Below are 18,756 nucleotides of genomic sequence, written 5' to 3' on the forward strand. Positions count from 1 at the left end.
GCTTTTCTTGTTGTCCTACAAGAAATGCCAAGAAAGGATTTTATCCAGCAACAAAGTGCATGAAGACTGGGATCAACACATGGCATTGGCTAGAGTTAGCAGCCCTTGAAACTTGCTAGAGAACATCATAGACACATAGAAAACAGAGAATTTTTAAATCCATGTTAGGAATAAACAAAAATGTCATCCTTTGGCTGATGCAGCATTTCTCTATATGGCATACAGAGAAACTTTTTCTCAAATATTGCAATATGGCAAATCTAAGAAATGCAAAGGCAACTAAATCAATCAGGACCTTTTTGGTGATTGAATCTACTGGGGACTAGGTTTTAAGAAGAGAAGAAGACCAGACCTTTACTCTAATTAGTGCACACTGAAGAAGTAAATTCTAAAAACCAGAATATCTAAAAACCATAGCACAAGTGATGGAATACTGCATTCTTATTGCAAATTTTCTTATTTCCAAATGTTTGACAAACATCTCTCCAGTTGAAAACTGATTTGAAACAGTTTCAAAATTAGTTTGGAGTAAAGAAACCACTGCAGTTGATGGGATTTATAGAAAGTTTAAATATAGATAAGCTATCCTAAAACTTTGAAAATTAAACTTTAAGGAAAATGAACAAAGTTAGGTCCCACCGAGATTTGAACTCGGATCACTAGATTCAAAGTCCAGAGTGCTCTCCATTACACCATAGAACCCTTTATTATAGAATCTGCCTCTACTCAATATAGCTGATCTTTGAAATACTGAATGTTCTCCTGTTTTAGGTACATTTGGCATTTTTGTGTTTGCTGATGCTTTTATGTATGGCTGGTTCACTCAGTTGGTTAGAGCGTGGAGCTAATAATGCCAAGGTCACGGGTTTGATCCCCATATAGGCCATGTGCTTTTTCTTGTTGTCCTACAAGAAATGCCAAGAAAGGATTTTATCCAGCAACAAAGTGCATGAAGACTGGGATCAACACATGGCATTGGCTAGAGTTAGCAGCCCTTGAAACTTGCTAGAGAAAATCATAGACACATACAAAACAGAGAATTTTTAAATCCATGTTAGGAATAAACAAAAATGGCATCCTTTGGCTGATGCAGCATTTCTCTATATGGCATACAGAGAAAACTTTTTCTCAAATATAGCAATATGGCAAATCTAAGAAATGCAAAGGCAACTTAATCAATCAGGACCTTTTTTGGTGATTGAATCTACTGGGGACAAGGTTTTAAGAAGAGAAGAAGACCAGACCTTTACTCTAATTAGTGCACACTGAAGAAGTAAATTCTAAAAACCAGAATATCTAAAAACCATAGCACAAGTGATGGATTACTGCATTCTTATTGCAAATTTTCTTATTTCCAAATGTTTGACAAACATCTCTCCAGTTGAAAACTGATTTGAAACAGTTTCAAAATTAGTTTGGAGTAAAGAAACCACTGCAGTTGATGGGATTTATACAAAGTTTAAATACAGATAAGTTATCCTGAATCTTTGAAAATTAAACTTTAAGGAAAATGAACAAAGTTAGGTCCCACCAAGATTTGAACTCAGATCACTGGATTCAAAGTCCAGAGTGTTCACCATTACACCATAGAACCCTTTATTATAGACTCTTCCTCTACTCAATATAGCTGATCTTTGAAATACTGAATGTTCTCCTGTTTTAGGTACATTTGGCATTTTTGTGTTTGCTGATGCTTTTATGTTTGGCCGGTTCACTCAGTTGGTTAGAGCGTGGAGCTAATAATGCCAAAGTCACGGGTTTGATCCCCATATAGGCCATGTGCTTTTTTTTGTTGTCCTACAAGAAATGCCAAGAAAGAATTTTATCCAGCAACAAAGTGCATGAAGACTGGGATCAACACATGGCATTGGCTAGAGTTAGCAGCCCTTGAAACTTGCTAGAGAACATCATAGACACATACAAAACAGAGAATTTTTAAATCCATGTTAGGAATAAACAAAAATGTCATCCTTTGGCTGATGCAGCATTTCTCTATATGGCATACAGAGTAAACTTTTTCTCAAATATTGCAATATGGCAAATCTAAGAAATGCAAAGGCAACTTAATCAATCAGGACTTTTTTTGGTCTTTGAATCTACTGGGGACTAGGTTTTAAGAAGAGAAGAAGACCAGACCTTTACTCTAATTAGTGCACACTGAAGAAGTAAATTCTAAAAACCAGAATATCTAAAAACCATAGCACAAGTGATGGATTACTGCATTCTTATTGCAAATTTTCTTATTTCCAAATGTTTGACAAACATCTCTCCAGTTGAAAACTGATTTGAAACAGTTTCAAAATTAGTTTGGAGTAAAGAAACCACTGCAGTTGATGGGATTTATAGAAAGTTTAAATATAGATAAGCTATCCTAAAACTTTGAAAATTAAACTTTAAGGAAAATGAACAAAGTTAGGTCCCACCAAGATTTTAACTCAGATCACTGGATTCAAAGTCCAGAGTGCTCACCATTACACCATAGAACCCTTTATGATAGAATCTGCCTCTACTCAATATAGCTGATCTTTGAAATACTGAATGTTCTCCTGTTTTAGGTACATTTGGCATTTTTGTGTTTGCTGATGCTTTTATGTATGGCTGGTTCACTCAGTTGGCTAGAGCGTGGAGCTAATAATGCCAAGGTCACGGGTTTGATCCCCATATAGGCCATGTGCTTTTTCTTGTTGTCCTACAAGAAATGCCAAGAAAGGATTTTATCCAGCAACAAAGTGCATGAAGTCTGGGATCAACACATGGCATTGGCTAGAGTTAGCAGCCCTTGAAACTTGCTAGAGAACATCATAGACACATACAAAACAGAGAATTTTTAAATCCATGTTAGGAATAAACAAAAATGGCATCCTTTGGCTGATGCAGCATTTCTCTATATGGCATACAGAGAAAACTTTTTCTCAAATATAGCAATATGGCAAATCTAAGAAATGCAAAGGCAACTTAATCAATCAGGACCTTTTTTGCTGATTGAATCTACTGGGGACAAGGTTTTAAGAAGAGAAGAAGACCAGACCTTTACTCTAATTAGTGCACACTGAAGAAGTAAATTCTAAAAACCAGAATATCTAAAAACCATAGCACAAGTGATGGATTACTGCATTCTTATTGCAAATTTTCTTATTTCCAAATGTTTGACAAACATCTCTCCAGTTGAAAACTGATTTGAAACAGTTTCAAAATTAGTTTGGAGTAAAGAAACCACTGCAGTTGATGGGATTTATACAAAGTTTAAATACAGATAAGTTATCCTGAATCTTTGAAAATTAAACTTTAAGGAAAATGAACAAAGTTTGGTCACACCAAGATTTGAACTCAGATCACTGGATTCAAAGTCCAGAGTGTTCACCATTACACCATAGAACCCTTTATTATAGACTCTTCCTCTACTCAATATAGCTGATCTTTGAAATACTGAATGTTCTCCTGTTTTAGGTACATTTGGCATTTTTGTGTTTGCTGATGCTTTTATGTTTGGCCGGTTCACTCAGTTGGTTAGAGCGTGGAGCTAATAATGCCAAAGTCACGGGTTTGATCCCCATATAGGCCATGTGCTTTTTTTTGTTGTCCTACAAGAAATGCCAAGAAAGGATTTTATCCAGCAACAAAGTGCATGAAGACTGGGATCAACACATGGCATTGGCTAGAGATAGCAGCCCTTGAAACTTGCTAGAGAACATCATAGACACATACAAAACAGAGAATTTTTAAATCCATGTTAGGAATAAACAAAAATGTCATCCTTTGGCTGATGCAGCATTTCTCTATATGGCATACAGAGTAAACTTTTTCTCAAATATTGCAATATGGCAAATCTAAGAAATGCAAAGGCAACTTAATCAATCAGGACTTTTTTTGGTCTTTGAATCTACTGGGTACTAGGTTTTAAGAAGAGAAGAAGACCAGACCTTTACTCTAATTAGTGCACACTGAAGAAGTAACTTCTAAAAACCAGAATATCTAAAAACCATAGCACAAGTGATGGATTACTGCATTCTTATTGCAAATTTTCTTATTTCCAAATGTTTGACAAACATCTCTCCAGTTGAAAACTGATTTGAAACAGTTTCAAAATTAGTTTGGAGTAAAGAATCCACTGAAGTTGATGGGATTTATAGAAAGTTTCAATATAGATAAGCTATCCTAAAACTTTGAAAATTAAACTTTAAGGAAAATGAACAAAGTTAGGTCCCACCGAGATATGAACTCGGATTACTGGATTCAAAGTCCAGAGTGCTCTCCATTACACCATAGAACCCTTTATTATAGAATCTGCCTCTACTCAATATAGCTGATCTTTGAAATACTGAATGTTCTCCTGTTTTAGGTACATTTGGCATTTTTGTGTTTGCTGATGCTTTTATGTATGGCTGGTTCACTCAGTTGGTTAGAGCGTGGAGCTAATAATGCCAAGGTCACGGGTTTGATCCCCATATAGGCCATGTGCTTTTTCTTGTTGTCCTACAAGAAATGCCAAGAAAGGATTTTATCCAGCAACAAAGTGCATGAAGACTGGGATCAACACATGGCATTGGCTAGAGTTAGCAGCCCTTGAAACTTGCTAGAGAAAATCATAGACACATACAAAACAGAGAATTTTTAAATCCATGTTAGGAATAAACAAAAATGGCATCCTTTGGCTGATGCAGCATTTCTCTATATGGCATACAGAGAAAACTTTTTCTCAAATATAGCAATATGGCAAATCTAAGAAATGCAAAGGCAACTTAATCAATCAGGACCTTTTTTGGTGTTTGAATCTACTGGGGACAAGGTTTTAAGAAGAGAAGAAGACCAGACCTTTACTCTAATTAGTGCACACTGAAGAAGTAAATTCTAAAAACCAGAATATCTAAAAACCATAGCACAAGTGATGGATTACTGCATTCTTATTGCAAATTTTCTTATTTCCAAATGTTTGACAAACATCTCTCCAGTTGAAAACTGATTTGAAACAGTTTCAAAATTAGTTTGGAGTAAAGAAACCACTGCAGTTGATGGGATTTATACAAAGTTTAAATACAGATAAGTTATCCTGAATCTTTGAAAATTAAACTTTAAGGAAAATGAACAAAGTTAGGTCCCACGAAGATTTGAACTCAGATCACTGGATTCAAAGTCCAGAGTGTTCACCATTACACCATAGAACCCTTTATTATAGACTCTTCCTCTACTCAATATAGCTGATCTTTGAAATACTGAATGTTCTCCTGTTTTAGGTACATTTGGCATTTTTGTGTTTGCTGATGCTTTTATGTTTGGCCGGTTCACTCAGTTGGTTAGAGCGTGGAGCTAATAATGCCAAAGTCACGGGTTTGATCCCCATATAGGCCATGTGCTTTTTTTTGTTGTCCTACAAGAAATGCCAAGAAAGGATTTTATCCAGCAACAAAGTGCATGAAGACTGGGATCAACACATGGCATTGGCTAGAGTTAGCAGCCCTTGAAACTTGCTAGAGAACATCATAGACACATACAAAACAGAGAATTTTTAAATCCATGTTAGGAATAAACAAAAATGTCATCCTTTGGCTGATGCAGCATTTCTCTATATGGCATACAGAGTAAACTTTTTCTCAAATATTGCAATATGGCAAATCTAAGAAATGCAAAGGCAACTTAATCAATCAGGACTTTTTTTGGTCTTTGAATCTACTGGGGACTAGGTTTTAAGAAGAGAAGAAGACCAGACCTTTACTCTAATTAGTGCACACTGAAGAAGTAAATTCTAAAAACCAGAATATCTAAAAACCATAGCACAAGTGATGGATTACTGCATTCTTATTGCAAATTTTCTTATTTCCAAATGTTTGACAAACATCTCTCCAGTTGAAAACTGATTTGAAACAGTTTCAAAATTAGTTTGGTGTAAAGAAACCACTGCAGTTGATGGGATTTATAGAAAGTTTAAATATAGATAAGCTATCCTAAAACTTTGAAAATTAAACTTTAAGGAAAATGAACAAAGTTAGGTCCCACCAAGATTTTAACTCAGATCACTGGATTCAAAGTCCAGAGTGCTCACCATTACACCATAGAACCCTTTATGATAGAATCTGCCTCTACTCAATATAGCTGATCTTTGAAATACTGAATGTTCTCCTGTTTTAGGTACATTTGGCATTTTTGTGTTTGCTGATGCTTTTATGTATGGCTGGTTCACTCAGTTGGCTAGAGCGTGGAGCTAATAATGCCAAGGTCACGGGTTTGATCCCCATATAGGCCATGTGCTTTTTCTTGTTGTCCTACAAGAAATGCCAAGAAAGGATTTTATCCAGCAACAAAGTGTATGAAGTCTGGGATCAACACATGGCATTGGCTAGAGTTAGCAGCCCTTGAAACTTGCTAGAGAACATCATAGACACATACAAAACAGAGAATTTTTAAATCCATGTTAGGAATAAACAAAAATGGCATCCTTTGGCTGATGCAGCATTTCTCTATATGGCATACAGAGAAAACTTTTTCTCAAATATAGCAATATGGCAAATCTAAGAAATGCAAAGGCAACTTAATCAATCAGGACCTTTTTTGGTGATTGAATCTACTGGGGACAAGGTTTTAAGAAGAGAAGAAGACCAGACCTTTACTCTAATTAGTGCACACTGAAGAAGTAAATTCTAAAAACCAGAATATCTAAAAACCATAGCACAAGTGATGGATTACTGCATTCTTATTGCAAATTTTCTTATTTCCAAATGTTTGACAAACATCTCTCCAGTTGAAAACTGATTTGAAACAGTTTCAAAATTAGTTTGGAGTAAAGAAACCACTGCAGTTGATGGGATTTATACAAAGTTTAAATACAGATAAGTTATCCTGAATCTTTGAAAATTAAACTTTAAGGAAAATGAACAAAGTTTGGTCACACCAAGATTTGAACTCAGATCACTGGATTCAAAGTCCAGAGTGTTCACCATTACACCATAGAACCCTTTATTATAGACTCTTCCTCTACTCAATATAGCTGATCTTTGAAATACTGAATGTTCTCCTGTTTTAGGTACATTTGGCATTTTTGTGTTTGCTGATGCTTTTATGTTTGGCCGGTTCACTCAGTTGGTTAGAGCGTGGAGCTAATAATGCCAAAGTCACGGGTTTGATCCCCATATAGGCCATGTGCTTTTTTTTGTTGTCCTACAAGAAATGCCAAGAAAGGATTTTATCCAGCAACAAAGTGCATGAAGACTGGGATCAACACATGGCATTGGCTAGAGATAGCAGCCCTTGAAACTTGCTAGAGAACATCATAGACACATACAAAACAGAGAATTTTTAAATCCATGTTAGGAATAAACAAAAATGTCATCCTTTGGCTGATGCAGCATTTCTCTATATGGCATACAGAGTAAACTTTTTCTCAAATATTGCAATATGGCAAATCTAAGAAATGCAAAGGCAACTTAATCAATCAGGACTTTTTTTGGTCTTTGAATCTACTGGGGACTAGGTTTTAAGAAGAGAAGAAGACCAGACCTTTACTCTAATTAGTGCACACTGAAGAAGTAACTTCTAAAAACCAGAATATCTAAAAACCATAGCACAAGTGATGGATTACTGCATTCTTATTGCAAATTTTCTTATTTCCAAATGTTTGACAAACATCTCTCCAGTTGAAAACTGATTTGAAACAGTTTCAAAATTAGTTTGGAGTAAAGAAACCACTGAAGTTGATGGGATTTATAGAAAGTTTCAATATAGATAAGCTATCCTAAAACTTTGAAAATTAAACTTTAAGGAAAATGAACAAAGTTAGGTCCCACCGAGATATGAACTCGGATTACTTGATTCAAAGTCCAGAGTGCTCACCATTACACCATAGAACCCCTTATTATAGAATCTTCCTCTACTCAATATAGCTGATCTTTGAAATACTGAATGTTCTCCTGTTTTAGGTACATTTGGCATTTTTGTGTTTGCTGATGCTTTTATGTATGGCTGGTTCACTCAGTTGGTTAGAGCGTGGAGCTAATAATGCCAAAGTCATGGGTTTGATCCCCATATAGGCCTTGTGCTTTTCTTGTTGTCCTACAAGAAATGCCAAGAAAGGATTTTATCCAGCAACAAAGTGCATGAAGACTGGGATCAACACATGGCATTGGCTAGAGTTAGCAGCCCTTGAAACTTGCTAGAGAACATCATAGACACATACAAAACAGAGAATTTTTAAATCCATGTTAGGAATAAACAAAAATGTCATCCTTTGGCTGATGCAGCATTTCTCTATATGGCATACAGAGAAAACTTTTTCTCAAATATTGCAATATGGCACATCTAAGAAATGCAAAGGCAACTTAATCAATCAGGACTTTTTTTGGTCTTTGAATCTACTGGGGACTAGGTTTTAAGAAGAGAAGAAGACCAGACCTTTACTCTAATTAGTGCACACTGAAGAAGTAACTTCTAAAAACCAGAATATCTAAAAACCATAGCACAAGTGATGGATTACTGCATTCTTATTGCAAATTTTCTTATTTCCAAATGTTTGACAAACATCTCTCCAGTTGAAAACTGATTTGAAACAGTTTCAAAATTAGTTTGGAGTAAAGAAACCACTGAAGTTGATGGGATTTATAGAAAGTTTCAATATAGATAAGCTATCCTAAAACTTTGAAAATTAAACTTTAAGGAAAATTAACAAAGTTAGGTCCCACCGAGATTTGAACTCGGATCGCTGAATTCAAAGTACAGAGTGCTCATCATTACACCATAGAACCCTTTATTATAGAATCTTCCTCTACTCAATATAGCTGATCTTTGAAATACTGAATGTTCTCCTGTTTTAGGTACATTTGGCATTTTTGTGTTTGCTGATGCTTTTATGTATGGCTGGTTCACTCAGTTGGTTAGAGCGTGGAGCTAATAATGCCAAAGTCATGGGTTTGATCCCCATATAGGCCTTGTGCTTTTCTTGTTGTCCTACAAGAAATGCCAAGAAAGGATTTTATCCAGCAACAAAGTGCATGAAGACTGGGATCAACACATGGCATTGGCTAGAGTTAGCAGCCCTTGAAACTTGCTAGAGAACATCATAGACACATAAAAAACAGAGAATTTTTAAATCCATGTTAGGAATAAACAAAAATGGCATCCTTTGGCTGATGCAGCATTTCTCTATATGGCATACAGAGAAAACTTTTTCTCAAATATAGCAATATGGCAAATCTAAGAAATGCAAAGGCAACTTAATCAATCAGGACCTTTTTTGGTGATTGAATCTACTGGGGACAAGGTTTTAAGAAGAGAAGAAGACCAGACCTTTACTCTAATTAGTGCACACTGAAGAAGTAAATTCTAAAAACCAGAATATCTAAAAACCATAGCACAAGTGATGGATTACTGCATTCTTATTGCAAATTTTCTTATTTCCAAATGTTTGACAAACATCTCTCCAGTTGAAAACTGATTTGAAACAGTTTCAAAATTAGTTTGGAGTAAAGAAACCACTGCAGTTGATGGGATTTATACAAAGTTTAAATACAGATAAGTTATCCTGAATCTTTGAAAATTAAACTTTAAGGAAAATGAACAAAGTTAGGTCACACCAAGATTTGAACTCAGATCTCTGGATTCAAAGTCCAGAGTGTTCACCATTACACCATAGAAGCCTGTATTATAGACTCTTCCTCTACTCAATATAGCTGATCTTTGAAATACTGAATGTTCTCCTGTTTTAGGTACATTTGGCATTTTTGTGTTTGCTGATGCTTTTATGTATGGCTGGTTCACTCAGTTGGTTAGAGCGTGGAGCTAATAATGCCAAAGTCACGGGTTTGATCCCCATATAGGCCTTGTGCTTTTCTTGTTGTCCTACAAGAAATGCCAAGAAAGGATTTTATCCAGCAACAAAGTGCATGAAGACTGGGATCAACACATGGCATTGGCTAGAGTTAGCAGCCCTTGAAACTTGCTAGAGAACATCATAGACACATAGAAAACAGAGAATTTTTAAATCCATGTTAGGAATAAACAAAAATGTCATCCTTTGGCTGATGCAGCATTTCTCTATATGGCATACAGAGAAACTTTTTCTCAAATATTGCAATATGGCAAATCTAAGAAATGCAAAGGCAACTAAATCAATCAGGACCTTTTTGGTGATTGAATCTACTGGGGACTAGGTTTTAAGAAGAGAAGAAGACCAGACCTTTACTCTAATTAGTGCACACTGAAGAAGTAAATTCTAAAAACCAGAATATCTAAAAACCATAGCACAAGTGATGGAATACTGCATTCTTATTGCAAATTTTCTTATTTCCAAATGTTTGACAAACATCTCTCCAGTTGAAAACTGATTTGAAACAGTTTCAAAATTAGTTTGGAGTAAAGAAACCACTGCAGTTGATGGGATTTATAGAAAGTTTAAATATAGATAAGCTATCCTAAAACTTTGAAAATTAAACTTTAAGGAAAATGAACAAAGTTAGGTCCCACCGAGATTTGAACTCGGATCACTAGATTCAAAGTCCAGAGTGCTCTCCATTACACCATAGAACCCTTTATTATAGAATCTGCCTCTACTCAATATAGCTGATCTTTGAAATACTGAATGTTCTCCTGTTTTAGGTACATTTGGCATTTTTGTGTTTGCTGATGCTTTTATGTATGGCTGGTTCACTCAGTTGGTTAGAGCGTGGAGCTAATAATGCCAAGGTCACGGGTTTGATCCCCATATAGGCCATGTGCTTTTTCTTGTTGTCCTACAAGAAATGCCAAGAAAGGATTTTATCCAGCAACAAAGTGCATGAAGACTGGGATCAACACATGGCATTGGCTAGAGTTAGCAGCCCTTGAAACTTGCTAGAGAAAATCATAGACACATACAAAACAGAGAATTTTTAAATCCATGTTAGGAATAAACAAAAATGGCATCCTTTGGCTGATGCAGCATTTCTCTATATGGCATACAGAGAAAACTTTTTCTCAAATATAGCAATATGGCAAATCTAAGAAATGCAAAGGCAACTTATTCAATCAGGACCTTTTTTGGTGATTGAATCTACTGGGGACAAGGTTTTAAGAAGAGAAGAAGACCAGACCTTTACTCTAATTAGTGCACACTGAAGAAGTAAATTCTAAAAACCAGAATATCTAAAAACCATAGCACAAGTGATGGATTACTGCATTCTTATTGCAAATTTTCTTATTTCCAAATGTTTGACAAACATCTCTCCAGTTGAAAACTGATTTGAAACAGTTTCAAAATTAGTTTGGAGTAAAGAAACCACTGCAGTTGATGGGATTTATACAAAGTTTAAATACAGATAAGTTATCCTGAATCTTTGAAAATTAAACTTTAAGGAAAATGAACAAAGTTAGGTCCCACCAAGATTTGAACTCAGATCACTGGATTCAAAGTCCAGAGTGTTCACCATTACACCATAGAACCCTTTATTATAGACTCTTCCTCTACTCAATATAGCTGATCTTTGAAATACTGAATGTTCTCCTGTTTTAGGTACATTTGGCATTTTTGTGTTTGCTGATGCTTTTATGTTTGGCCGGTTCACTCAGTTGGTTAGAGCGTGGAGCTAATAATGCCAAAGTCACGGGTTTGATCCCCATATAGGCCATGTGCTTTTTTTTGTTGTCCTACAAGAAATGCCAAGAAAGAATTTTATCCAGCAACAAAGTGCATGAAGACTGGGATCAACACATGGCATTGGCTAGAGTTAGCAGCCCTTGAAACTTGCTAGAGAACATCATAGACACATACAAAACAGAGAATTTTTAAATCCATGTTAGGAATAAACAAAAATGTCATCCTTTGGCTGATGCAGCATTTCTCTATATGGCATACAGAGTAAACTTTTTCTCAAATATTGCAATATGGCAAATCTAAGAAATGCAAAGGCAACTTAATCAATCAGGACTTTTTTTGGTCTTTGAATCTACTGGGGACTAGGTTTTAAGAAGAGAAGAAGACCAGACCTTTACTCTAATTAGTGCACACTGAAGAAGTAAATTCTAAAAACCAGAATATCTAAAAACCATAGCACAAGTGATGGATTACTGCATTCTTATTGCAAATTTTCTTATTTCCAAATGTTTGACAAACATCTCTCCAGTTGAAAACTGATTTGAAACAGTTTCAAAATTAGTTTGGAGTAAAGAAACCACTGCAGTTGATGGGATTTATAGAAAGTTTAAATATAGATAAGCTATCCTAAAACTTTGAAAATTAAACTTTAAGGAAAATGAACAAAGTTAGGTCCCACCAAGATTTTAACTCAGATCACTGGATTCAAAGTCCAGAGTGCTCACCATTACACCATAGAACCCTTTATGATAGAATCTGCCTCTACTCAATATAGCTGATCTTTGAAATACTGAATGTTCTCCTGTTTTAGGTACATTTGGCATTTTTGTGTTTGCTGATGCTTTTATGTATGGCTGGTTCACTCAGTTGGCTAGAGCGTGGAGCTAATAATGCCAAGGTCACGGGTTTGATCCCCATATAGGCCATGTGCTTTTTCTTGTTGTCCTACAAGAAATGCCAAGAAAGGATTTTATCCAGCAACAAAGTGCATGAAGTCTGGGATCAACACATGGCATTGGCTAGAGTTAGCAGCCCTTGAAACTTGCTAGAGAACATCATAGACACATACAAAACAGAGAATTTTTAAATCCATGTTAGGAATAAACAAAAATGGCATCCTTTGGCTGATGCAGCATTTCTCTATATGGCATACAGAGAAAACTTTTTCTCAAATATAGCAATATGGCAAATCTAAGAAATGCAAAGGCAACTTAATCAATCAGGACCTTTTTTGCTGATTGAATCTACTGGGGACAAGGTTTTAAGAAGAGAAGAAGACCAGACCTTTACTCTAATTAGTGCACACTGAAGAAGTAAATTCTAAAAACCAGAATATCTAAAAACCATAGCACAAGTGATGGATTACTGCATTCTTATTGCAAATTTTCTTATTTCCAAATGTTTGACAAACATCTCTCCAGTTGAAAACTGATTTGAAACAGTTTCAAAATTAGTTTGGAGTAAAGAAACCACTGCAGTTGATGGGATTTATACAAAGTTTAAATACAGATAAGTTATCCTGAATCTTTGAAAATTAAACTTTAAGGAAAATGAACAAAGTTTGGTCACACCAAGATTTGAACTCAGATCACTGGATTCAAAGTCCAGAGTGTTCACCATTACACCATAGAACCCTTTATTATAGACTCTTCCTCTACTCAATATAGCTGATCTTTGAAATACTGAATGTTCTCCTGTTTTAGGTACATTTGGCATTTTTGTGTTTGCTGATGCTTTTATGTTTGGCCGGTTCACTCAGTTGGTTAGAGCGTGGAGCTAATAATGCCAAAGTCACGGGTTTGATCCCCATATAGGCCATGTGCTTTTTTTTGTTGTCCTACAAGAAATGCCAAGAAAGGATTTTATCCAGCAACAAAGTGCATGAAGACTGGGATCAACACATGGCATTGGCTAGAGATAGCAGCCCTTGAAACTTGCTAGAGAACATCATAGACACATACAAAACAGAGAATTTTTAAATCCATGTTAGGAATAAACAAAAATGTCATCCTTTGGCTGATGCAGCATTTCTCTATATGGCATACAGAGTAAACTTTTTCTCAAATATTGCAATATGGCAAATCTAAGAAATGCAAAGGCAACTTAATCAATCAGGACTTTTTTTGGTCTTTGAATCTACTGGGTACTAGGTTTTAAGAAGAGAAGAAGACCAGACCTTTACTCTAATTAGTGCACACTGAAGAAGTAACTTCTAAAAACCAGAATATCTAAAAACCATAGCACAAGTGATGGATTACTGCATTCTTATTGCAAATTTTCTTATTTCCAAATGTTTGACAAACATCTCTCCAGTTGAAAACTGATTTGAAACAGTTTCAAAATTAGTTTGGAGTAAAGAATCCACTGAAGTTGATGGGATTTATAGAAAGTTTCAATATAGATAAGCTATCCTAAAACTTTGAAAATTAAACTTTAAGGAAAATGAACAAAGTTAGGTCCCACCGAGATATGAACTCGGATTACTGGATTCAAAGTCCAGAGTGCTCTCCATTACACCATAGAACCCTTTATTATAGAATCTGCCTCTACTCAATATAGCTGATCTTTGAAATACTGAATGTTCTCCTGTTTTAGGTACATTTGGCATTTTTGTGTTTGCTGATGCTTTTATGTATGGCTGGTTCACTCAGTTGGTTAGAGCGTGGAGCTAATAATGCCAAGGTCACGGGTTTGATCCCCATATAGACCATGTGCTTTTTCTTGTTGTCCTACAAGAAATGCCAAGAAAGGATTTTATCCAGCAACAAAGTGCATGAAGACTGGGATCAACACATGGCATTGGCTAGAGTTAGCAGCCCTTGAAACTTGCTAGAGAAAATCATAGACACATACAAAACAGAGAATTTTTAAATCCATGTTAGGAATAAACAAAAATGGCATCCTTTGGCTGATGCAGCATTTCTCTATATGGCATACAGAGAAAACTTTTTCTCAAATATAGCAATATGGCAAATCTAAGAAATGCAAAGGCAACTTAATCAATCAGGACCTTTTTTGGTGTTTGAATCTACTGGGGACAAGGTTTTAAGAAGAGAAGAAGACCAGACCTTTACTCTAATTAGTGCACACTGAAGAAGTAAATTCTAAAAACCAGAATATCTAAAAACCATAGCACAAGTGATGGATTACTGCATTCTTATTGCAAATTTTCTTATTTCCAAATGTTTGACAAACATCTCTCCAGTTGAAAACTGATTTGAAACAGTTTCAAAATTAGTTTGGAGTAAAGAAACCACTGCAGTTGATGGGATTTATACAAAGTTTAAATACAGATAAGTTATCCTGAATCTTTGAAAATTAAACTTTAAGGAAAATGAACAAAGTTAGGTCCCACGAAGATTTGAACTCAGATCACTGGATTCAAAGTCCAGAGTGTTCACCATTACACCATAGAACCCTTTATTATAGACTCTTCCTCTACTCAATATAGCTGATCTTTGAAATACTGAATGTTCTCCTGTTTTAGGTACATTTGGCATTTTTGTGTTTGCTGATGCTTTTATGTTTGGCCGGTTCACTCAGTTGGTTAGAGCGTGGAGCTAATAATGCCAAAGTCACGGGTTTGATCCCCATATAGGCCATGTGCTTTTTTTTGTTGTCCTACAAGAAATGCCAAGAAAGGATTTTATCCAGCAACAAAGTGCATGAAGACTGGGATCAACACATGGCATTGGCTAGAGTTAGCAGCCCTTGAAACTTGCTAGAGAACATCATAGACACATACAAAACAGAGAATTTTTAAATCCATGTTAGGAATAAACAAAAATGTCATCCTTTGGCTGATGCAGCATTTCTCTATATGGCATACAGAGTAAACTTTTTCTCAAATATTGCAATATGGCAAATCTAAGAAATGCAAAGGCAACTTAATCAATCAGGACTTTTTTTGGTCTTTGAATCTACTGGGGACTAGGTTTTAAGAAGAGAAGAAGACCAGACCTTTACTCTAATTAGTGCACACTGAAGAAGTAAATTCTAAAAACCAGAATATCTAAAAACCATAGCACAAGTGATGGATTACTGCATTCTTATTGCAAATTTTCTTATTTCCAAATGTTTGACAAACATCTCTCCAGTTGAAAACTGATTTGAAACAGTTTCAAAATTAGTTTGGTGTAAAGAAACCACTGCAGTTGATGGGATTTATAGAAAGTTTAAATATAGATAAGCTATCCTAAAACTTTGAAAATTAAACTTTAAGGAAAATGAACAAAGTTAGGTCCCACCAAGATTTTAACTCAGATCACTGGATTCAAAGTCCAGAGTGCTCACCATTACACCATAGAACCCTTTATGATAGAATCTGCCTCTACTCAATATAGCTGATCTTTGAAATACTGAATGTTCTCCTGTTTTAGGTACATTTGGCATTTTTGTGTTTGCTGATGCTTTTATGTATGGCTGGTTCACTCAGTTGGCTAGAGCGTGGAGCTAATAATGCCAAGGTCACGGGTTTGATCCCCATATAGGCCATGTGCTTTTTCTTGTTGTCCTACAAGAAATGCCAAGAAAGGATTTTATCCAGCAACAAAGTGTATGAAGTCTGGGATCAACACATGGCATTGGCTAGAGTTAGCAGCCCTTGAAACTTGCTAGAGAACATCATAGACACATACAAAACAGAGAATTTTTAAATCCATGTTAGGAATAAACAAAAATGGCATCCTTTGGCTGATGCAGCATTTCTCTATATGGCATACAGAGAAAACTTTTTCTCAAATATAGCAATATGGCAAATCTAAGAAATGCAAAGGCAACTTAATCAATCAGGACCTTTTTTGGTGATTGAATCTACTGGGGACAAGGTTTTAAGAAGAGAAGAAGACCAGACCTTTACTCTAATTAGTGCACACTGAAGAAGTAAATTCTAAAAACCAGAATATCTAAAAACCATAGCACAAGTGATGGATTACTGCATTCTTATTGCAAATTTTCTTATTTCCAAATGTTTGACAAACATCTCTCCAGTTGAAAACTGATTTGAAACAGTTTCAAAATTAGTTTGGAGTAAAGAAACCACTGCAGTTCATGGGATTTATACAAAGTTTAAATACAGATAAGTTATCCTGAATCTTTGAAAATTAAACTTTAAGGAAAATGAACAAAGTTTGGTCACACCAAGATTTGAACTCAGATCACTGGATTCAAAGTCCAGAGTGTTCACCATTACACCATAGAACCCTTTATTATAGACTCTTCCTCTACTCAATATAGCTGATCTTTGAAATACTGAATGTTCTCCTGTTTTAGGTACATTTGGCATTTTTGTGTTTGCTGATGCTTTTATGTTTGGCCGGTTCACTCAGTTGGTTAGAGCGTGGAGCTAATAATGCCAAAGTCACGGGTTTGATCCCCATATAGGCCATGTGCTTTTTTTTGTTGTCCTACAAGAAATGCCAAGAAAGGATTTTATCCAGCAACAAAGTGCATGAAGACTGGGATCAACACATGGCATTGGCTAGAGATAGCAGCCCTTGAAACTTGCTAGAGAACATCATAGACACATACAAAACAGAGAATTTTTAAATCCATGTTAGGAATAAACAAAAATGTCATCCTTTGGCTGATGCAGCATTTCTCTATATGGCATACAGAGTAAACTTTTTCTCAAATATTGCAATATGGCAAATCTAAGAAATGCAAAGGCAACTTAATCAATCAGGACTTTTTTTGGTCTTTGAATCTACTGGGGACTAGGTTTTAAGAAGAGAAGAAGACCAGACCTTTACTCTAATTAGTGCACACTGAAGAAGTAACTTCTAAAAACCAGAATATCTAAAAACCATAGCACAAGTGATGGATTACTGCATTCTTATTGCAAATTTTCTTATTTCCAAATGTTTGACAAACATCTCTCCAGTTGAAAACTGATTTGAAACAGTTTCAAAATTAGTTTGGAGTAAAGAAACCACTGAAGTTGATGGGATTTATAGAAAGTTTCAATATAGATAAGCTATCCTAAAACTTTGAAAATTAAACTTTAAGGAAAATGAACAAAGTTAGGTCCCACCGAGATATGAACTCGGATTACTTGATTCAAAGTCCAGAGTGCTCACCATTACACCATAGAACCCCTTATTATAGAATCTTCCTCTACTCAATATAGCTGATCTTTGAAATACTGAATGTTCTCCTGTTTTAGGTACATTTGGCATTTTTGTGTTTGCTGATGCTTTTATGTATGGCTGGTTCACTCAGTTGGTTAGAGCGTGGAGCTAATAATGCCAAAGTCATGGGTTTGATCCCCATATAGGCCTTGTGCTTTTCTTGTTGTCCTACAAGAAATGCCAAGAAAGGATTTTATCCAGCAACAAAGTGCATGAAGACTGGGATCAACACATGGCATTGGCTAGAGTTAGCAGCCCTTGAAACTTGCTAGAGAACATCATAGACACATACAAAACAGAGAATTTTTAAATCCATGTTAGGAATAAACAAAAATGGCATCCTTTGGCTGATGCAGCATTTCTCTATATGGCATACAGAGAAAACTTTTTCTCAAATATTGCAATATGGCACATCTAAGAAATGCAAAGGCAACTTAATCAATCAGGACTTTTTTTGGTCTTTGAATCTACTGGGGACTAGGTTTTAAGAAGAGAAGAAGACCAGACCTTTACTCTAATTAGTGCACACTGAAGAAGTAACTTCTAAAAACCAGAATATCTAAAAACCATAGCACAAGTGATGGATTACTGCATTCTTATTGCAAATTTTCTTATTTCCAAATGTTTGACAAACATCTCTCCAGTTGAAAACTGATTTGAAACAGTTTCAAAATTAGTTTGGAGTAAAGAAACCACTGAAGTTGATGGGATTTATCGAAAGTTTCAATATAGATAAGCTATCCTAAAACTTTGAAAATTAAACTTTAAGGAAAATGAACAAAGTTAGGTCCCACCGAGATTTGAACTCGGATCACTGTATTCAAAGTCCAGAGTGCTCACCATTACACCATAGAACCCTTTATTATAGAATCTGCCTCTACTCAATATAGCTGATCTTAGAAATACTGAATGTTCTCCTGTTTTAGGTACATTTGGCATTTTTGTGTTTGCTGATGCTTTTATGTATGGCCAGTTTGCTCAGTTGGTTAGAGCGTGGAGCTAATAACGCCAAGATCACAGGTTTGATCCCGATATAGGCCATGTGCTTTTTCTTGTTGTCCTACAAGAAATGCCAAT

At 35.6% G+C, this 18,756-nt stretch overlaps 13 non-coding genes across 13 annotated transcripts; all 13 read right to left on the bottom strand.

Moving 5' to 3' along the window:
* Positions 1–630: 630 nt before the first annotated feature.
* On the bottom strand, positions 631–702 carry TRNAQ-UUG (transfer RNA glutamine (anticodon UUG)). Its single transcript has one exon. It is a non-coding gene; the product is annotated as a tRNA-Gln (tRNA).
* An 820-nt stretch (positions 703–1,522) lies between these two features.
* TRNAQ-UUG (transfer RNA glutamine (anticodon UUG)) lies at positions 1,523–1,594 on the bottom strand. Its single transcript has one exon. It is a non-coding gene; the product is annotated as a tRNA-Gln (tRNA).
* An 820-nt stretch (positions 1,595–2,414) lies between these two features.
* Positions 2,415–2,486, bottom strand: TRNAQ-UUG (transfer RNA glutamine (anticodon UUG)). Its single transcript has one exon. It is a non-coding gene; the product is annotated as a tRNA-Gln (tRNA).
* A 1,712-nt stretch (positions 2,487–4,198) lies between these two features.
* Positions 4,199–4,270, bottom strand: TRNAQ-UUG (transfer RNA glutamine (anticodon UUG)). Its single transcript has one exon. It is a non-coding gene; the product is annotated as a tRNA-Gln (tRNA).
* An 820-nt stretch (positions 4,271–5,090) lies between these two features.
* Positions 5,091–5,162, bottom strand: TRNAQ-UUG (transfer RNA glutamine (anticodon UUG)). The gene has a single exon. It is a non-coding gene; the product is annotated as a tRNA-Gln (tRNA).
* Positions 5,163–5,982: 820 nt separating this feature from the next.
* On the bottom strand, positions 5,983–6,054 carry TRNAQ-UUG (transfer RNA glutamine (anticodon UUG)). Its single transcript has one exon. It is a non-coding gene; the product is annotated as a tRNA-Gln (tRNA).
* Positions 6,055–10,437: 4,383 nt separating this feature from the next.
* Positions 10,438–10,509, bottom strand: TRNAQ-UUG (transfer RNA glutamine (anticodon UUG)). The gene has a single exon. It is a non-coding gene; the product is annotated as a tRNA-Gln (tRNA).
* An 820-nt stretch (positions 10,510–11,329) lies between these two features.
* TRNAQ-UUG (transfer RNA glutamine (anticodon UUG)) lies at positions 11,330–11,401 on the bottom strand. The gene has a single exon. It is a non-coding gene; the product is annotated as a tRNA-Gln (tRNA).
* An 820-nt stretch (positions 11,402–12,221) lies between these two features.
* TRNAQ-UUG (transfer RNA glutamine (anticodon UUG)) lies at positions 12,222–12,293 on the bottom strand. The gene has a single exon. It is a non-coding gene; the product is annotated as a tRNA-Gln (tRNA).
* Positions 12,294–14,005: 1,712 nt separating this feature from the next.
* Positions 14,006–14,077, bottom strand: TRNAQ-UUG (transfer RNA glutamine (anticodon UUG)). The gene has a single exon. It is a non-coding gene; the product is annotated as a tRNA-Gln (tRNA).
* An 820-nt stretch (positions 14,078–14,897) lies between these two features.
* On the bottom strand, positions 14,898–14,969 carry TRNAQ-UUG (transfer RNA glutamine (anticodon UUG)). Its single transcript has one exon. It is a non-coding gene; the product is annotated as a tRNA-Gln (tRNA).
* Positions 14,970–15,789: 820 nt separating this feature from the next.
* Positions 15,790–15,861, bottom strand: TRNAQ-UUG (transfer RNA glutamine (anticodon UUG)). The gene has a single exon. It is a non-coding gene; the product is annotated as a tRNA-Gln (tRNA).
* A 2,603-nt stretch (positions 15,862–18,464) lies between these two features.
* On the bottom strand, positions 18,465–18,536 carry TRNAQ-UUG (transfer RNA glutamine (anticodon UUG)). Its single transcript has one exon. It is a non-coding gene; the product is annotated as a tRNA-Gln (tRNA).
* Between the last annotated feature and the right edge of the window lie 220 nt (positions 18,537–18,756).

The sequence above is a fragment of the Taudactylus pleione genome, unplaced genomic scaffold (genome assembly GCF_031769625.1).
Source record: "Taudactylus pleione unplaced genomic scaffold, aTauple2 ptg000085l, whole genome shotgun sequence".
Lineage (NCBI taxonomy): Eukaryota > Metazoa > Chordata > Amphibia > Anura > Myobatrachidae > Taudactylus > Taudactylus pleione.